General features: G+C 34.4%; 1 long non-coding RNA gene across 1 annotated transcript in view; it reads left to right on the top strand.

The window, feature by feature from the left end:
* Positions 1 to 2,817: 2,817 nt before the first annotated feature.
* The window catches only part of LOC150095936 (uncharacterized), a 463,683-nt gene continuing 444,151 nt past the window's right edge, over positions 2,818 to 22,349 (top strand). The window contains exon 1 of the long non-coding RNA XR_016549936.1: positions 2,818 to 3,006. This is a non-coding gene — a long non-coding RNA (uncharacterized LOC150095936). The remainder of the gene's footprint in view (positions 3,007 to 22,349) is intronic.

The raw sequence follows: 22,349 nt of genomic DNA, 5'->3' as shown, positions 1-22,349 counted from the left end.
TGAAATCACTAACACACATGAGTTTATTTATTTATTTTTTTTTTCTGTAGTGTTTCACCCGAGAACCTGAAAATAAAATAAAGATTTTAGTTGATTCCAGATTTAGGTCGTGTTTGGAACGGGTCAGTAGAATTTCTCCTCCAAGGAGAATCTCGAAGAATTAATGACGTAACTGAGCAAAATTCAAAAGAGAACACAATTGAGTTTATATAAATAAACACTATACTCTACTCATCTACACACATTTTATCGTCTTCTCTACTATTTAATTCTCCAAATACACATAATGATACTACCATCATCTCCATCTATCGTCCATCTTAATTTTATTATATTTTAAATTTTATAAACACAAATATAACCTCTGCTTCCATAGTTCCAGTTCAAGACTAAAATAACGGATTTATAAACAATGGATATAAAAATAAATAAATAACTGGTGGAACTATATGGAGTAAGAGGGAAAATTATGAAGGAATTACGTATAAAAATTATTAATGCGAAATTAATTAAGCATAACTATTGTTCCCAACTGTTAAAAGATTGAAAGATTCGGAATTATACTTGACATTATCGCAAAATAAAAAAACTAACAAAAACGTTTGTATTTTGAAAATTAGTCGAAGTTAAACGAACTAGTAAGGAAAATGGAGTGTTTTTAGAGAAGCTAGTGTTATTTTCTTAGAAAAATTACTTCTTCAAAAGAAACTCATGCACTTCTTGTGACTTAGATTTGTTTTCTTTGACATAATACGAAGGTGTGAGAACTGCAAATATAGTAATGGGAAAGCATATTACAGTTATATTTATGCAAAACGTTTTGATGATATTCTCTCCTAGTGTGAAATTCTGTTCTTTCTATTACGTCGCCGTATTAAGATGGCTGCCTAGACTCATAAACAATTATGTGTATTACAAAAATATCATATTAAGATAAATGCATTCGTGAGTATATGGAACAAGTCTTTCATTGGAGATGAAGGAGGAAAAATATTCTATGGTCATGGAGTCTGTGTTATCTACAAGATGAAAAAAGAAATCCATCACACACACAAGCAGACTACCAATCACAGACTATTACACTTAGCTTACGGTTGACCGTTTAATATTGTGTTCTATCAGTGCGATAGTCAAAAGTCATTGGAGTGTGCACCAGTGAGCTCTCTTTATTTACTGTTTATCTGCTTTGTAACATATACGGCATTAAGCCTGCATAAGTCGGCATGTTCATTTGTTCATCATGTTGTGTTTTGCGTCGGGTTCCAAACTACTGTCATCTCGACATACGAGAAGATCCGAAACCTGTGCAAGCGTTCAAGTGCGACTTGCTTCATTTCCTACTCTTCCACGCTAGTTGAGGCCGTCATTTTTCTGCGAAGCAGCCGCCTGTAAAAGAAACTCTCCGGGCCTCGAGTTCCAGCCCCGCCAGTTTCGGTCCGTTGGAGGACTGATGTATGGACGAACCGCGGAAGAAACAACTGGAGATGTGCTTGGGACATTTCTACCTAATTAGTGGCGTTTCAGAGCGGCGTTCCTGAATAGTCGTCGAATTCCCGGTGTCGTCATTAGTCACTAAGGGAGACAAACGAGCGCGAGCAGTTCGTGCGCATACCCCCGGAACGCCGTCCCAGCCAGAAAAGCACGGTTTTCAGTTCTGGTTTGCCGGAATTGCTGTTCGCACGTTCTGCCTCGTTGATCGCATTTGAATGCGGATGATGGAACTAGGAGAAGTAACGTCTTTATATGGCACGGACTGTCGAAGTTCCCTCCGATCTTCCGTACTACTGCAACGGAGGGAGTGGCACCGTTTCACTTAACATGGGACCACACTTGTGATGGATGGATAGCCGACAGAAAAAAGAAGGAAAGAGAAAGAGCGACAGACACGGAGTTTTTTTTTTTTTTTTTAAATGTTTCGAAACCAATTTACATAAAAGATAACCAAGTTTTTTTTTTTTTTTTTTTTTTTTTGTTCAATAACTTTTTGACTACCTCGTACACAACGCTATTATATGAAAGAACTCGATCATGCAGAGAAAAATGGGATTTTTTTTTTCTTTTAAAAATATATTTCGTATCTTCTTAAGACTAGCTTTTTGGACAGCATTGATATTTTTAATTTCAAATGGCTGTCTTGAAGTAACAGAAGTGATTTATTGCGGTTCAAAGAACAGCTTCTTTTATACTTTTTTTTTAAAGTATCATGCTTACGTACCAGACATAACCCCCGAGAGATACGCCCAAAAAAAACAAACTTAGTGATATTCGAATTTTTAAAATACGTAATGTCCAGTTTCGTTTAAAAACAAACAATTAGTTTGGTATATACTGGCGTGGCACTAAAGAGAAGTGGTTTTCGAAGTAAATTAAAAAGAGAGTGGTAACTGATATAATTAATTTTTCGGAATAAATAATGCAAAAATGCTGCAATTAAACTAGCATTAGTGTATTGTTTATCATACCAATTTGCGAAACATTTTAATTAATAATATGGATTATTAATTCATATTAATATATTAATAATATGAATATATTATTAATATATTAATATATTATTAATATATTAATATGATTGATTCTGAATCATTTAAAATAAAAATTGTTTTATTCTCATCAAACACTTTTACACGACTGAAACCATATTAAAACTAGCACTTATCCATTCGTAAACAAAAATTTTGTGCATATAACGAACGAGTGCCACCAAGTGGAAAATACCTCCTCAATAAACAACAGAGGTATTTTAATATTATCGTCTGCTTTGTTTATGTGCGCCATACCTTTGCAGGATTTATTCAAAATAGTTTCGATGTTTATTTATTACTATTATTATTATTATTTTCTTTCAAAGTTGGTTATTTATTATTCTGTGTACGCAAAGTAAAGTAGTGACAATCTGAGCATAGTGCTTTTGAGTTGAATATTTAGTTAAATATTCAATTCAAATTAAGTGCGTGGAAATGAATTATTAACTGATTTAGATAGCGATAGATAAAGAAAGGCAATGTAAGTAAAAATTTGCATAATTATAGTGTACATAATTTTGAAATATGAATAAATTTTAACGATAAAAATTATATGTATGTAGACAGATACCCACTGTCTAATAATAATAATAATAATAATAATAATAATAATAATAATAATAATAATAATAATCTTTGTTGATATCAGAACAATTTCAATAAATTAAGTTGTACCTTTGGAGTTGAGAGTTGAAAATCACGCTGATTTATAGTAACTAAAATTATCTTATTGCTGTTAAAAATTCTTAAATAACTAGTGAAAATGAAAGTAAACTTTTATACAAAAGCCTAATGAGCGGAAGAAAAGTCCGTTTATATCAATACCAAAAATAAAGCGTCAAGCAGAGAATATCGAAATATAAACAAGGATACTAATTTTTCATGCTAGTAAAATATTAAAATTATAAACGAACGCTTATACTGCACAACATAATGGGACTGCCTGATAAGCAGACCCATAGGCTATACTTTTGAAGGGATTAAGTTACCACCCATCTATATTTGACATGGATTGTCCATATTTTCTAAAGTCTGTCAATATTATTATGTAACCTTAATGTGGGTGTATACATTCAATATTCCATATTTCAATAAAACTGTATATATTTCTCCATTTACAATTTCAATCATCTTATAAAATTATATAAAGTACTGGTAGTATCTTTATTTACTTGTAGAAAAACTAATCAGTGGGAGAATTAGTGTTCACTTTTATTTTGTGTTTTTTTATGTAATACAACTGTTTGTTTTTATATTAATGCTGATTTTATACAAAATATTTATGTAAAAAATTAAATATATTTGAAAATTACATAAGAAATATATTGAAATTGTGTATAATTAATTTTTTCTCGATTGCTAAATATGGCCTTGATATATAACTGTTTTGTTGACATTTAAAAGTATCTAGGGTAAATTATTTCCAGTGTATTAAAATAAAATAAAAGCATAAGATTCCCATTCAGTTTAGATATGCATACAAACACAAACATCATTTAGAGAGTTAAAAAATTTTTTTTCAGGGGATTATACAGCGCGAATAATGTCGACAATTTCAGTATCAACTCATTCCTTCTATATTACAAATGGGCAAGGGGAAAATGTCTATATTTGGAAACTTCAATGGTGGCAACCTTAATCCGTGAGACCAAATTGCAAATGTGAGACATGATTCGAGACTGTGTTAATCATAACAGACTCGGGAGATTTCTTAAAGGAGTGAAATCTCAGAGCATTTGATTATACTCATTAGAAATACAGTACAGTATATAATTCCCCAATGAAGAGTCTTTAGCCTGTTTTAATAATATTCTACAATAAAAAATAAGTAAAAAAAAAAGCAAACGATATCCGGGTTGGATGCATATATTGATGTTAATTGGGTGTATTATAATAGTACAAAACATGTCTGTATAGATTTTGACAATTTAAGCCAATGATTCTCAATCGTTTTTCCCACGGCTCCCTTTAGCAAACATTATTTTCTAACCCTCCCCCCTTTTAAAGGGGTTACAAAATAATTATCATTGATTTATGGATCTTACACATGTAATTATTATTATGCCATAACTATTAAAATGGAAAAGAACATTTTTTTAAAAAAAATATTATATAATGTTATACGACTTATAATAATCCGCCTCCGTAGCGACGGGACATTTTCCTCTTTGACTTAGTTCGATCCTCTTCATGACGAGACCAATCTTTATATGGACTTTTTCATAAAGTTTATGAAAGATTATTTAAAGGTGAATTAACCGATCTCATACGGAGTTAGCAGAGTTTTTCTCTCGGAAACTCGGTTTTTCATCCCGCGTACAGGCTAACCGGTCAGTCAGCACAGACAGTTAATAAGCAGAAATACTTACAGTAGTGGGCATAGATGGATGATTAAATAGTGTAGGTTGTGTAATGGGGAGCCCCCCCCCCCTTCAATGAGTCCCTGGACTCCTTAGACGTGTCACGTATTATTATTATTATTAATATTTTTAAAATAGTGTTCCAAGAAATTGTTCATCTTAATATTAGGTTATAAATTAGATAATTATTTTTAAGCATTGATCCACGTATAGATGGAACTACAAAAAAAAAAAAAAATAAAAAAAATATCACAAACAAATATTCTTAAAATAAAGTATATTTTTTATAGTTCTATATATTCAACATTGCATAGATTCGTGTGTGTGGGGGGGGGGGAGTTTCTTTTACCGTTCTGCAAATCAGTGCAACACACCAAATGCCCCTTAGACATCCCCTAGGGAGGTTTTTCCCTTCCATCGAGAACCACTGACTTAAGCTGAATACCACTGGTTACTGTGTCGGGGTGGGCTACTATGGAGTAAATAAAGCGAAACGTGTTTTCTATTGTAGAGCTTGTTAATATTTTCGAAATTATGGAGCGACTTGTTTGTAATATATTTTGCTATAAAATTGGCAAAATAGCTAGTGAAGTAAATTTACTAAAACTAGTGTATAGCGATGGTGTAGGATTTATGCAGTTTGTGCGGTCTACTTGTTTAATGAAGGAAGAACCTCAGTCGAGAGTACTCGACTATAAGCATCGTGATGGATAGATAACCATACGTATCGAGAAATGTTCAAACTTTGGACAAATAGCTCAAGTTAATAATAGAAGTCGGTGACTCAATTTTAACCTATGACTGTATATGAAACGTTTGAGCAAAGTTCTTGATAATATTTACATAACTTTCTTTTCTCTCTCAAATCGGAAAAGCGTCAGTACAGCAGTCTTTATTTCGCTATTTTTAGCCCATGGCCAAAATTGTAAGCCCCTCCCCCAGAAGAAAAGAAAGAAACAGTGATTTTTTTTTTAACTGATTCGAAATAATATATGTTGCATGCTTACAATTTGCACATCACACTTTTGTTAGAGTTTCTGAACTTCTCTAAACTCCCTGTGAATATTCATCCCTCTCCCCAAAATTTTTTTTGTCTTTAAAATTTTCACAAATTTATTCCTGTTCAAAAATAAAATTTACTCACATGAATTTATTTCTGTGCAAATAATATATCCACAATATTAATGTTTCGAATCATAATCATGATGACATGATCACCGAAAGGTTACCATGTCATCCACAGCGCAAATATTTAGTACCTTAGCGATGGGCTAAGAGATTACATAATCCAGTAGGAGAATTGACTCCAGAACAAAGTTTTTTAACTTTGTTCTGGAGTTCAAACATGTCCAATCTACTTTTTTCCCCTCAGTAATTCCGGACAGTAGTACCAAACCAGGCGATCCGAAAAACATTTCACCAAGGTACTATTGCTTGATAGTATTGAAGCTTGCCCTTTCACTACGGAGATATAAGCGTGTACCTGCTCGTTATTAGCTCACACGTTTGTTATTTTCGGATATAGTGGAGGAACATGGGTAACTCTGGCTACAAAATGTCAAGCGGACATACTACAGTCTCGATAATTAATTCTGTCAGGACAGGGCTTCTTGAAGACCTTTAATTCTGTCCTTCAGTAGCAGAAACAAAAAAATATTTTTTGAATAACTTTAAATATGCATAAAAAGGAGCATGGCATGCATTTTCGTTTTTTTTTTATTTTAAAGTTGCTCATTTCTCATAGTTGTCTAAAGATTATTTCTGTTATTACTTTAGATTTTTTTAGTATTTTCTGAAACGCCTCCGTAGCGCATGAGTGTGCTATTTAGAAAGAGAGACTTGCTTAAATCTCGTTTAGAAATCACCATATTTCAAGGAACATTTATAAAGGCTTTTCAGTTGAAAGTGATTTAGCCATTCTAATTTGATCCTCTCAAATATTAGATAGTCTTTTGTTGTTGTTGTTGTTATGGCAAACTATCACATTTAAAAGAAAAAGGAATAAAATTTTCAGATGACATTTGGTAACTTTAATAATTACTGATAACAATATTCTACCATATCTTGAAATGAAATTATAATATAAATGCATAATTAGATTCTGTTTTTAATATGCAACGATTTGAAAAAAATATTCAAAATGTTTTAAGGAAGAATTTTTTAATGGTTTCATTTTTTTGTGACGTACGTCATTCTATAGACATTCCATGTCAGAAACGTTTACATTCTTCCAACTCTCACATTATTTTGGGGTATACTGAGCCCTTAGTACCACAGATAGAAGAACATTATAATGCTCATTCGATTGGAAAATCGAATGAGCATTATAGTGTTGGAAAAGAATTGGATTCGATTCTTGTCATCACGAGAGGAATCTTTATATAGGATTTTCCAATTGAAGGTGGGTTAGCCAGGTTTTTCTGCCGCGAACTCGAGTTTCTAGGTTCACAAACAGAAAATCGTCCAGATAGCACAGTTAACAGATAAAAATTCATTGTAGGGAACAGTAGATAGTGTAGGTGAACGATAGATCGTGAGTGTTATGTAGTCTAGACTGGCCTTCTGTGATGAATCCTCAGTTAGCATGGAGGTGTCATATAATAATAATAATAATAATATTCATAAGAAACCACTCTAATGATAAATAGATTTATTTATATCATAGCTGATGTAATGTTTTCGAAAAACATTATGCGAATTCCACTCACAGAATGCTGTAAACCTATATCAGTACACATATGCATTTACATTTCTTTATATATAATGGATATAAAAGATATAAAAATCAATATAAGATATTCAGAAAACGTCCACTTTGTGAATTATACTGTTTATAAGCAATTGTGTTCAGTAATTTTCCTAAATTATTGTTTGTAGGCCAGCGCTAGGTCGATAAAGAATTACTGTATAAAGACATTTGGCCTTCGGTTGAATATTGCATTGATATTAGAAAAAGAATTTAAGCATGTGTAAATGAACGATATCGACACCCGCTAGCCTACATCACAGATGCAGGGAAATTAATATGTTTATTTTGTAATTTTTGTAATTGAAATGTATTTTCCTTTTCGTTAGATTATGAAAAGTAGATAAAAGTAGATGTATAATTAATACTTATGTCAATGTTCGAAATAGTTATATAGAAATATTCAACACTTGGTATCTAATATTTGGTTATGGTAACCGAAGTTTTTTTTTTAATCTTAAAAAAACACCCTTTCCATTTTTTAAACAAAACACATATAATCATTTCTGATGGTTATATTCAAATAAGCATATCGAGTCCGATGAAATTCCTCTTTGATTATATCGTTGAAAATAACTCCTCTTTGATTCACTGCTGTTTGATAATAGAATAATGCTGAGAAGTTTCACCTTTTGTCATCTAAACTTCAATTTTTCTGACGGGTACTTTCGATGTACAGTGTTTATATTTTCAATTAACTCATCTTTAATTCAAGATAGGTTTCACGCCTGCCGCAGTTGTTCATCGTGAAGTTACCCGCGAGTTAGGAGAAATCTAAAGTTTTATCTGGTGCTCTGTTCAGCTTTTGCTGCCATCTGGCGTTAATTATATTAGTCATGGCTTCAATTTATTTATATAAGTATTTGTTATTATAAATGTTGAATAACATTAGAAGTAGCCGATGATACATGCTGTAGAATATTAAACGGATCACTAGGTACAACATTTAAAATGGAACGGGAGATATTCATATCGAAGTAATTAGATTTACAACTTCGAAAGTGGAACAATTTGGATATATACAGTACCATGAAATAATAATGAAATTACCGATTACGCTATTATTCGATAATATCGTTTTCACTTTTGAAAAAAATAAAACTTGAAGGATCTGTGTCTAATGGCTTGTACATTTATTTTTAAATATATATATATATATATATATTTTTTTTTTTTTTTCATGGCATTATACGCTGGCTATTTGCAATTAACGTTAAACTATTAGATAAACTTTTTTTACGCTTTTATTAGATCTTTTATAGGTTTTTGACTTTGATACTTATTAGTACTGTTTTATTACTGCAACTAAAAGATGATCATCGTGAGTTCGATAGTTAATAGTAAAGAATCAAATAACTATTTAATAGTATCACGATTTTGTTTATTAAACGCTTTTAATAAACATACAAACGATAATTGATCCAGTTTTATTTATAACGTGTAGTTAAGAGAAAAAATTGTAATCGAGACGGCAATATTAGTTCTTAATGATGTTTAACTTTTCATGTTAATTATGCTACGTGTATTTGGAAAAAAGATATCAAATATAATTAACTCGCATAATTAAACTTCAAATGTCAGCATAGTTTACATAAAGATCTGTAATTATTTAAGAAATTGTTGTAATTGTTCCTAACATTTAATACCGTTTTTCAGATAAAGTAGGATTAATAAGTGCTTAGTCCACATCTAAGACTTTAGACAAGCCCACCATCAATATTCCACAGGATTTTGAATGACTGTGAATATCGGGCGCCTGAAATATTAAGGCATACAGCGAGTGTCGAATGGTCATGCTTGACTTAAAAAAATGTCCAAAAATATTGTGATAGTCGAGCGAATTTTCTCTTCAGTGCTCTTGAAGAACGTTTGATCCACTTTACTTCATTTAATTTCACGACCACTGTTTACGTGCGATTCATGAAGAAAGTTGGAAGTTAGCAGAGTTCGGAGCAGTATGTTTGTTGGGTTACTTTTGATCTTTTTTAATGGAAAAGAACAAAAGTAACCCAAAGTTTAAATTCTTTACAGTTCGCGTTATAAATTATTTTCATGGCATGCTTATATTTTATTACTAGAGTATCTTGATTATTTGATTATTTATTACTTGGTTATCTTGATTAATATTATAAAAAAGACAAATTAAAGAAAATTAAACACTTTTCTTCATTTTGAACAGTATATGTTCAAAGTTTGTTTTGCATTGCACTCCCCCCTCTGTGAAACGCAAAAGAAAATATGGTGTATTGTAACTTGTATGTTATATATTCTATTTATTAAAGAAAAATATGTAACTTTCAGAATAACTGCAAGATTACTGAGTATTTGGACTCCTGTAAGATTTATTTAAATAGCAGTGTTGCTTAAGACCTTTTTATTTGTCCGTGACTCGGAAAGCTGCCCATGATCTCCCTAATTTGTTGGAAATTATCATTGTGATCGGCTAGAATAACTAGAGACAACTAGGCATCATTGTGTTACATTTGTCAACTGCATGTGATCTAATGCCATTTTGTCAATTTTTGGAGAAAATTGTTACTATTTTGCTGTAAGATAAATCCCAGTCTTGCTTGAAAATGCCCAGAAAAATTTCCTGCCCGTGACTGATCCATTTATATGGATTTTCTAAATGATGGGGATGTGTCAATTGAGAGATATCGAAAGTAGTAATGATGAATTTTAATGTTTAATCCCAGGATTCTACGGAGTGTTTTTCTACCCATTCCATATCAATGAGAAAAGCAGACGGACACAGAAAATTAGCATCGCCGAAGTCAGGTTTGAGCTATTATTACTGACCTTGTACTTGAAAAGTTTGGTTTCCTCTTGGGTGTAGATGGTATTATTTTAATAGTATCGAAACATAATCTCATAGGAATTAACTAACCCTCTGTTGAGCGGTAGATAAAGATAGTGATGTACCGTGTATGGATCCAGAGAGAGAGAGAGAGAGAGAGAGAGAAATGGCTGCATACGTTTGCTGTATAATCGATTCCGATAAAATGGTTAGTGACTTGCAAGTTTATAATTTATGGAAGGTTTAAAAAAAGAAGTCTCCGAAAGCAGCTGTTTCCCTTCCCTCTCCCCATTACAAACAGTCTTTCTTACTAGATCGACACTGTGTATGGTACTTTGGAGGAGCTATTTTTCGGATTCAGCATGCTCGCTACACTTCTTTTCAGTCTCTAATTACAATTTTCTTTTGATGTTTACTTGATTTGAGATTTTCGTGTAAATATAACAATAGAATAAAACGTACATTAATAGCAGAGCGTGTTTTCTGGTTTTGTAATACTTAAATATTTTGTGGAAACAAAGGCAAAATAGATTTAGCACGATAATAAATGTTGACTTTCCTGAAAGACCTGTAACCGATTTATTTTAGGCATTTCAATTAAAAAATAACAAAACAAAAAAACACACGAAACCTCTGTTTCATTTACATAATGATATAGACATTTCGTAGTAATACATATACAGTATATATTTACGCTAACGTCTATGCGTATACTATTGCCGGCCGGGTGTTGGCCAAATGGTTAATACACCAGCTCTTCAACCAACAGTCTGTAGATGCTAATTAGCCATACGCATGAATGTTTGTGATTGTCTTTTGGTGGGAAATTAATTTCGTCACCTGGTGTGAAACTACAATCTCGTTTATTGAGGCCGGAAGTGGCTTGAAAACAGTTCCATGATCGGCTTCTAAAGTATAAGTTCCAGTACGGCATATATCATTCTCATTTATGCAAAAATAAATTTTAAAAAATTAAATAAATAGATAAAAATAATCCTTAGCTTGTCTATGGCTAATATACTCGTACTATAAGTTTATAACATTTCGTGAGTGGGAGACGCATAAAAAAAAAAAAAAATAAAAAAACCATGCGGGCACCCAATGCCAAATCAGACGAACTGGATGGCAAATTCTTATTCTCATAGTCTCAACTGTCTATTAATTGCATGTGTTCTCTTGGTTAAAAACTAAGTTTCGGGAGAAAACAGACAAACAAACAAAAAAAAATCCTACCACCTTATTACCAGAGCGGCCGTCATTTTTAACTGAAAAACGTTATAAAGATTTCTTTCGTCATCGACGAAAGATTTTTCTAACCGAATAGCAAACACTTGATTTATATATAATTTACCTATGAAAGCAACTAATGTTAGTAGAAGTTCCTTAGTTATTCTAGAATGCAAAAGTACACACTTCTTCGATCTACCTTTATTGAGATCTCGGCAGTGTTCGATTTGGTGGACACACACACACATACTAGATATCTCATTCCATTTATTTCTCTAACAAGCGTTGTTTCTATTATTACAGTATGCTGAAAGACATTCGTACACAGCACAATTGCACTGGTAATTAAATGTGTATAAGGATGACTGGAAATGGACACTTTTTAACATTCTACTTTTATTTTAACATGACTCCCGCCAATGAACCGCTGTAAATCATGATTCCGATTCATGCCTTCTTACCCCTATTGCTTACAAATACATGCAAACCAATTTTCCTCTTTAATTGTCTCTGAAATACCATCGCCTTCTGGTACTAATTTATGTGATTTTTGTTGCGAAGAGTTCTGAAGATTTATATGAAATGTGCAGAAATATAATTATTGTACTAATGGCGTATAACCATAGAGAAAAAAAAAGTCAGCGCTGTTGTAGAAGAATACAAATCTTCTGTTTTTTTTTTTTGTTTTTTTTTTGCCAAATAGTTGATGTATGGTTTTCAAAAGTAAGGGAATACGATATGCAAATATAGATCCAGTAACAATGGTAATGATGTAGTATCAGATAATGATTTATAGGAATGTGTGCATCACCTCGTTCATTGTTAAAATTTCACGAGGATCAGAATTATGCTAACTCAAAAGTGGATAAGTGGTTGGTACTACTTTGCAAGCTTGATTTCCAAAAGAATTTTGGAGGCTCTCAATTCCCGAAAATAGGGGTTGAACCGTACATCGGTTGAACCCCTATTTTCAAAGAAAGAAAGAGTAAGAACGCTCGTTTGTTTCATCAAACAAAACTTATCTACAACCGCAATGGACTCTCGCAGAAGGCAGTAATGTAGACGACAGAAAATAATTCGTATCATACAGTAAGGTATTGCATCAACAGTAGATTTCAAGGACAAGCAAAGGCTCATAGAAGCTGAACTTTGAAAGTGCGGAAAAGTTGGACTGATGAATCTGGCTACTTACCTATTTTCATACCGCTGAAAAATATGAGTATGGCAACAATTCAGAGAACGCTTCCAACATGACCACCCTGTCCAACCGATGAATATGATTGTTTTCATTCTATTTGGCCACTAGTATTCGTCAATAGTACGGAATTAGAAACTTCGCAGAAATCAGTGGCACCGTCCCGTAAAGGCATGCAACTGCCAATACCAATCCTCTCCAATTCCCTGCGCATAGTTTTGCATAACTAATTCCGCGGCCGGTATGTGTACTGTAATATCTTAGTCTGATTAATGGTTGAGGTCTGTTCTTAGCAGTCGAACATTACAAGAAATCGCCTTTTCAGCAATGTGCAAAATTATGCACATTAGCTACGTGCTTTTTTTCCTTCCAGACCAATGACAAGCTTATGTCATATTCGTTACTTTCAGAAACATAATACTTTTCTCTATTATTTGCTATGAATCAAGGTCAGATCTTTTCAATCAACAGATGCAAATTACATTAGTGGATTAGATTAGATAATCCGGTAACTTCTAGAGACCAAGCACTTCTTTGACTCCAGTAAGCAGGATAATAATGCTACTTTAGCTTCTAAAATTAGCTTTATCAAAGCTCTGTTGAACTTTCGAATATTACACCCACCATGTCATATAACATTGCTTCCTATATCAATTATTTCTGAAGTCACAAGCTGTTCTTGAGACTTGATTCTTGAGATAATCTCCGTTACTCTTCCACTGCATACTTGGAGGGAGAGAGAGGAATACTTTAGAAAAGTGCTTCAAAAAAAGTAATATTATTATTCATTATATATTGTATTTCTCGTTTGTAACGGTAATCAAGAGCAGCTAAGATGCCACGCTTTCATAAATTACACTTAGTTATTTGCTCTTTTGAACCACGATCCTATTTGGTCATGCAAGGAGATGTCTTTATAGACTTGATATGCCAGTTATTAATTTAGAATCTCTGATTATCAAGAACGAAAATCACTGGTGTTAAAGTGCCTATCAAGCAGATTGTGAGTTTCAAGGGGGTGTAGAAAATCGTTTCTTTTAATTCCCTTGTATATCACATCTTAAAAATAATAAAACAAAAAAGGAACGTGAAAAAATTTCATAAAAAAAATATTCACATCGTTAGCAAATTGAAATCGAAAACAAGCCAATCAAATATTTGCTTTTAATGACTCCAGCTTATGCACGCAATCTCGTTAAATTTGCAAGCTAAAGCCATTATAAACATTAACACCATCTAAATGAGTTATAATTACGAATCCAAACATGTAAATAAGATAATAATGGAGTTTTTAATATTTCCTCACCTTACAGAATACAAAACAGACAATATCGTCAACTTTTCTCAAAAATGTTTTTTTGTTTCTCTTATTTTATTATTGTTTTTGCCTCCGTTGTAATATTTTATTTTCCCACGCAGACAAGACCGGCAATGACATAAGACAAGGAGATTACTCCCGAGCAGCACTCTCTGCAATTCATTATTCATTTATTCATCCTTTTTGTTCCTGTTTTTGCGAGATATTCTCAGTTCATTAAGATAATTAGAGTGTACGTCTACCGGTTATGTAATCCTTGGCGTAATCCACCGCTCTTGGCATCAATGCCTGTGCTTAACAGTATAGCTAGGCTCGCGGACTTACTACGCGAGCGAACACTGTTGTCGTTTCTCTCTCTCTCTCTCTTTTGCGCGCGTGTGCATCTGAAGCGTTCGCTAGCCTGTATATATCACGTGATTAATTTAGAAACGCTACTACGACTGCAGTTCAACAAGATGGATTACAGGTGGATTTATAGTGTCTGCAAATTATTCCCCAATCAACCGCTTTTGCGATTTCACTTTCGCAGTAGGCTTAATGCAGTTACCGGAAATACAGAACGATGAAGGGGAGAATGAAAACTACCATTCTTCGATGTGTGTGTGCTTGCAAAGCTAACTCAATTACAGTTTTTTTCTTCTTTTTTTTTTTTTGTCTCTTTCAGATTTCTTAACTGATGAACAAACAAAGAAAAAAAAATAACAAGAGGAAAGAAATGTTCGATGCTTTTTTTTTCCTCTTCTTCTCGCTGAACAATCCCTAATGCCATTGGAATTTCATATTAGAATGGGGAAGTAGTTTTTAAGTCGTTTTATTTTTGCCTTAAGTCAAAATGATCCTTTTATTGTAGGAGACATGCATTTTATCAGAGAACGTGTATTAAATTTCTTTTCGTTTGCTTGTGTCGACTGGGCAGATGGCTGTTTTCCATTGCTTGAGTGAGAGGTCTGGCGTTTTTATTTATTTATTTATTTTTTCTTAATTTCGTTTACCTAATTTCTTCCTCGACAAGAATGCGTATATTCTAATATTCGAAGTTAAATTAACCGGATTTTCTAAAATGTTATTTATATTGGCATATGGAGGATTTAGGTTTAAATCCTAGTGTTTAATCCTAAACAGATATTTCGCATTTAGTTAATTCGGTCTTCTTATCCGATTAATTTAATTTTCATTTAAGTATTCGCTTTGATATAACTTACAGAATGCCTCCCATGAATACATTCCAATAAGTGCTATTTGCATATGCAACTTTATGTGAACCAAAATGCAATTGCGTTTTTTCGACTTAAAAATAAAAAATTAAAAAAAAACTAATGTTTTTTATATTCTCTATCTTTCCTATAATTTGGACTGTCTGAGGAAATGAATTTCATGTTTGCATTGTACCATAGATTACGTTTCTTGGTAATGAGGTTTCTAAGATCTGTACTCTGAAAACGAAAATTTTTGATAATTCCTTTATCAGCATAAGGCAACTTGCTTCACCTTTACCAGGTGAATAATTATACTATGTTTGAGAGATACCTATCTTTTAAAACTAAACCTTCTTCTTTAGTATTCTGCAATTGAGCAGGTTCTTCTTTTAGTAGCAGAAACTTTCGTTCCACTCTTTTCTGTTCTGAGCCTTCTCTTTCAAGGTTGCGTACCTGTCTCCATTGAGCATGTTATCTAGCATTGTTTTCCTCACTCTTCCTCTGGGTCTTTTCCCATCTATTTTTCCTTCAATGGCATCTCTGATGATTCCATTCCCTCTCAGAATATGTCAGATCCAGTTTCCCTTGCTTCTTTTTATCCTCATTAACAGACGTCTTTCTTCTTCTACTCTTTTTAAGACCTCTTCATTAGTTATTTTATCTGTCCATTTGATTTTTTCCATCCTTCTCCAAATCCACATCTCAAAGCTTTCCAAAATCTTAATTTCTTCTTTCTTCAATGTTCAAGTTTCAGATGCAGAGGCAACACTCCACACATAACATTTTATTAGTCTTTTCTTTAGGTTTCTATCCATTTTACTTCTGAATAAATTCCAAAAACTAAACTAACCAAGTATAAATTCAACTATTTGACAACAGTGACGTGTAGAAAATTATGCAATTGTTGTTCTTCGATCAATTTGTCAAATCAAATTAAGAAGTCAATAACTTGCTCAGTTTTTCAAAAACTTCCGTTAAATTCATAAATATTATGATACTTATGAACTTTAATGCACTGATACTGAAATTGCTGGCCTGGTTGGCCATGTGGATAACTTGCCCAATGAACAAGCTGAATGTTTCAATCTCTCAATTGGCATGGATGTTGGTTATTGTCTTAAGATGGGAGATGAATTTCATCGCCCGGTGTGAGACTACCGCCGCTCTTATTGGAGTCTGAAGTGGCTTGACAAAGTTCCATGTTTGGTCGCTAGAACAGAGTTTACGGGGAAAAAAATCCTTAGCCAACCCATGCTGCTGATGTATCAATATTATAAGTTTACAACTATGCGGGAAGACGCATAAAAAAAGCAATGTGCTTAAATAATCAAGAGTTGGAAAGCTTTGTGTAACTTTTAATATTTGTTCTACTTCGGTTTCATGTTGATTTCTGGTATTAAACCGATATATAATATTTGATTATATACAACAGAAGGTCATCCTTAATCTCAGTCTGCTGAGATATAAAATAAGACTCGTGCATCGGTAGACCAAATTTAAGGATGTAGTTCTGCTGTAGCTAATCAAATATCTTGTTAATGCGATCCATCGCAGAACAGTATTAATGGAACTATCCAGTTTTGAATGAATGCGTGATGTTCTGCATCAAATTTCTACAAAAGAGATTCGATGCAGGAAATACTGACATTTTGCTGTTTACATTATTTATTCTTATGAAGGCAAAAGATCCTCCGTAGCTCAGTTGGTATAGACGAAGCCCTCTGGTCGGAAAGACCTGGGTTCGATTCCCGTCATTGACGTGAAGAACCTTTATCTGGTCTCTTTCGACTAAAGGTGAGTTAGCCGGTCTCATACGGAGGTAAGAGGTTTTTTCACCCGGAAACTCGGGTTTTTCGTACTCCAGAATAGGCAAACCGGCCCCATGAACACGCATGGATTACAGTCATGAATACGTCCCAGCTGTATGCCGGTCCCGAGCCTGGATAAAACTGGAGGGTTGGGGAAAGCAATGGGAAACTACCCTATAAAAATCTCACCAAAGAATACTTTGTGGGCAATGCCTACAAAGTCACCTGCGGTCGGAAACGACTGAAAGGTAAAACCAGGATGAAGGTAAATAAAAACACTCACTATGAAGATAGATTGTCTTTGACAGTGCAGCTCGGTTTATTGCAATTTCTGAAACAGTGATCAAATGTGAATGAAGTAGGTGCCCTTGCCCTCCCAAAAGTAAGAAGTAGTTTCCTCGAAATTCAATTATTTTAATATAGAACTCGTCGTTGGTATAAACGACGATATCAATGGATCAAACATCGAATGAAGATAAAAAGGGAATTTTCACTTTTGACAAAGCGGATTTTACATTACTGGGAATCAGAGTAGTGCTTACAGGTCAAAACACACAAATATATTGAAAAATAATTTTAAATTGTTTTCAGGCGTTTCTAACAATTAAGCGTACTTTTTTCTTTTCTTTTCTTTTTTTTTTTTTTTGTAATGGACGAAGAGATGGGTGAAGGGATGAAGAGAAAACCGCTACAATCATAGAAAAGTTAACCTTGGCTTTTAACGCAACAAAGATCAAGCAGAAGTGCGGTTTATTTTTCTGGCATTGCATCGTTACCAGAACAAATATTTTGTATGATATTTTAGTGTTTTTCCTATTTGTGTTTTCTCTAAGCCGTCCTCAGTTTTCAGGGACACAGAGATTTGTTATATCTGGAACTGTTTAAGTTATTAAGGAGAGTGGAACAACTTCGAAATTAATTAAAACAATTACATTATTAAAAGAAGTGTTCATGTAAAGTTAGCTGTCTCTTTCTCACGATTTATACCCTATCTACATATTCATACGTATTTCAGTAGCAAATTCTTTGTCTGTGTGATTATAAAAAATATCCGCCGAGAGGATCTGGTTCTCTAGATCGCCTCTTTGCCAGCTTCCATCTACTGACGTACACTGAAACCCTTGGGGGTCTCATTTCCATATGAATCTGAAAAATAGTCCATATGATCAGTTGAATGGGGCATGCTTGCCATAGAGATGCAAGTTTAAAATTTTCCAGAAGAAATTTGCGATTGATTATCAGGAAAATCGGAAAGTCGATCGACATTTGTCTGTATGCACCTGTTTGTGTATACGAGGGATTTTTTTTTTTTGCGTGCGATTGCAAAATCTACAACACCTACACATCTAGTTTCATTTTACCAACATCTTCTAGAAATGTACAACTCCCGGATTTAAGGGAAAACGACCTGTTTTTCCTCCGTCGACCGCTTCCAACGAGATTTCTCTACCTGAGGTGGGGTTATTGATATAGTTGATGTGAACGCAGCTGATTTCGGTGATTAACATATTTATTATTTTATGGTGGAGAACTCGAGAAATTTGTGAAGCTGAAGAACTCTAGCGGAACGCCGCCACCAATGCGTGCCCGTACGAGGAACAGAGACAGTCTTAGATAATATACCGGGGCTGTGAAGAGCAAGGGGAGAATTTACAAGTGAATGGAACGGGTTCTTTAAAGAAGACCAGATTGCTTGAGGAACTTCGCTTTTCCTTTAGCATCGACGGCTTTAATGCAAACTGCTTGCCGGACTAAGGTATGCGTAAGGCCCGGTAGCTCGTTATTCCACGTTCAACCGCTGTGATGTCTACGACGCTCTTGCTAAGGCCACGGCAGAGGCGAAAAAGGAAATTAATTTCATATTAGGTGTGTGTGTGTGTGTGTGTGTGTGTGTGTGTGTGTGTGTGTGTGTGTGTGTGTGTGTGTGTGTGTGTGTGTGTGTGTGTGTGTGTGTGTGTGTGTGGGCGCGCGTGAGGTAGGAGGAGGAGGCGGGGGGGAGGTATTTGAAATGCGAATTTCGGTATGCGTCTAAAAGCCGTCCGTCAAAATTCGATTTCGATCTAGCTGTTCTTCCACAATGTAGTTTGGAATCCAATGAACACGTGGGAGCCGACACCTAGGTTTTCGTGAGCGGCGCACGCGCCCCGGCTTACGCTCGGTAGAGAGGGGGAGAAAAGTTGCGCGTTAACGCTTCTGGAGCGATTCTAAAGTGACGCCCAATCTTGCGGCCCTTGTACATAATGAAGAAGTCCTCGTCTAGGCACGCACTATTGCATTTCGATAGGCCTGCCTCGGACGCTTTTGTCAGGTGGGGAGATTTTCGGGGGAGAATTTCGAAGGGGGGGTTTTACTGCCAGCCGCAATGACAAGTGCCGCATCTGCCGCCAACACCACCGATCCTGTTATTAACTTGGAGAGACCCTCTACAGGGTGGCTTCGAAACGCCGAGTGTCTGCGGTCACACACATCTGACGATAGCAGAACGCTCTTAGTCAGCAATCAGGGAAGTTGACTGCTAGACAAGGGTGCTCACTGCCTTCTGACTCTGCTGCACTTGTGCCTTCCTCTAGGTGCCATAATGACGTGGTTAGCCACTCGGGGCGTTGTCTGAAGCGCCAGGGGAAGAAATCCTAATTTTAATAGACTCGAACTGCCTAATGGGGCATGCTGTTAGTGTACCCAGTAGAGAGAGATGATGTTTCTTGGAGCGTTGCTGACATCCGTGAAGTTTGTTCTCCTGAGAAAGGAAGATCGGCCGTTCTTTGAGGAGAAAAAAAAAAAAAAAAATGAAGGAAAAAAGCCACTAGCGCGCCCATATATAATTAAGAAAAAGACACTGTGGCATTCCATTCTGATCTCTTTCTCAAAGTAAAATCTTAAAACAAAAGAAATAATCCATGATATAACTCAGAAAATAATACAGAACTCATACATACCAGACACAACGTTATTAACTTGTTGTGCTAAAATTACAGTCCTGAAGACTACTTTTATTCATTCTTCCTCCCAGTCTAACCAAATGATGTTATATTGCCAGTCATGACAGAGATCGGATGGGTAAAATCTCTTTATGGTCTTAATCGCAAGTTAAAGTCAAACAGAAACTGACATAAACTGATTTGAAATCTCTGATTAAAAACAGCATTAACTCTATCTTCTTTGGGTCACACTTTTTAATAACTTCCTATAGAAATTGGAGAGTGGCGTGTAGATGATGAAAAGCTAAAAACTTTTTTTGTTGTTGTTTTGTTTTGAAATAGCTTGAAACTATTTTTGAAATATAAATATTTGAAATCTTCACGATGAGGTAAGTGACTGGTGTAACTTGCTATAGCAAAATTCGCTGGGAAAAGTGAAAAGTCTAGTTGCTAAAAACTTTAATCTGTGCTTAAACTTGAAGGGGGAAGATAGAGTTAGCAGCAGCATCCAATGAAATCATTCCTATTTCTCTACATTAAAAGAAAGTAGAACTTTTCATTGATGATACTATTTTCTAATAATTGTTAATTTTACATTCACGTAACATTTTATGGCTATTAAATTGATTTAAAATCTTGAATACAGTAAATACTTTTGTTTCTTACTGTATTTTCTTCTCTCTCTCTCTCTCTCTCTCTCTCTCTCTCTCTCTCTCTCTCTCTCTCTCTCTCTCTCTCTCTGTTCTTATAAAAGAGTTCAGCTTAGTAGTACTCGCTGAGAAGTAGTCTTTGTATGCAAACATTTCCGATATATCGTTCTCCTTCTCCATTCTCGCATATACATCGGTGCATTTTTATAGATTAGCATCGACTTTTCTGTCTGTTTGTAATGCGGCACACATAAACACGGTTTTGATAAGTTAGTGGAGATGTTATCGATAGAATGATTTGAAGAATCAGATAACTTATGAAATTACAAGACTTTAAAAGAAACTGAGACACCTCATCAGCTAGAAGAAGAAAAAAAATCTCTATGGCACAAAAAAGAGAAGGAACCACATAGTACTCATATTTTGAAACATCTCTTCACTTATCCACTGCAACTATACTATCGACAGAGCGGGATGTTTAGCACGTCCGCAGTGGTCCTGTGAATCAACTGAATATTTTACCCATTCATTTTTGAGACGACATGTTTTATGCATCTCACTGCGTCTATATCTCCAGCATACTGTGGATTTTATTGTCATCTTTCTTTTTATCCTCTCTTTCTTGTGTCTGTCTGTTTTTCTTCGTTTTCAACCATCTCAGAAGGGATGGTTTAAAGCTTTTTTTTTTCTTTCCCCTCCTTTTACCGTTTTATGTATCCCATTGGCCCCGCCTCTTTTCTTTCTACAGGGTAAGTTATATCGCCGATGTCATTTGATAGTTGTTTGACTGGCTTTTCAGAATGTCCACTAGGTGACGCTTAGCACGCCAAGCTGTTTCCGGACACTGACATCTTGAAAGAGGAGTCCAACTGGTGAAATAAGCACATAGAACTAAATCAGACATTTACATAGGTTTCTAAAACCCAGCATAGTAAACAAGCGAAGGTCTCTACAGTAATCCTTACGATTCCTATAAGCTTTTTCAGTATGTTATTAAATATAAAACTTGCATAATTATATCTCTTAATTGTAATAAACCAGAGCAAGACTTGAATATTTTCAGATGCAGATGGCTAGACAGTCTACCTACTAGGAAATTAAAATGTTTACCTCATATGTAGATGCATTTTGCCATATTAAAATAAGAAACATTCTTTTACAAAGAAATTGGAGCTAACAAAGTCAAAATATCACAAGATTCTTTTTCCTTTTAGAAGAGAAGTAATGAGGTTATTAGCTAGAACGATGACATGCCCACCTTCAGTGAAATCATTATTAACATCCGATACCTACGGAACATTCCCGTCCTGGGAGACATCAAAGAACCCGTGGTTAGCTAATAAAAACTCCCGATACTTAAATTAGAGAGAGAATTAAAAATTTATGGGATGGTAATGGAGTTGTGTGCTCGGAAATTTTAATAGCAGTGATGGAGAGAATAGGTGAAAGTCAAGCAGTCAGCTTCCCCAATTTATGTATGCACATTTCGGTTACTTTGAATGTTCTTATCTGTGAAGAAATAGCGTCGTCTAAGAGAGAGAGAGAACATCAGAGTTTATTTATTTAGATTTTTTTTTTAAAAATCTGAAGCAGGTTTCCATTTTTATTT

Source organism: Typopeltis vanoorti, chromosome 19 (genome assembly GCF_054136105.1).
Source record: "Typopeltis vanoorti isolate ZY-2024b chromosome 19, IOZ_Tvanoo_1.0, whole genome shotgun sequence".
Taxonomy (NCBI): Eukaryota; Metazoa; Arthropoda; class Arachnida; order Uropygi; family Thelyphonidae; genus Typopeltis; species Typopeltis vanoorti.
Note: the sequence above shows the minus strand (reverse complement) of the source record. Positions and strands in the feature narration are given on the sequence as shown.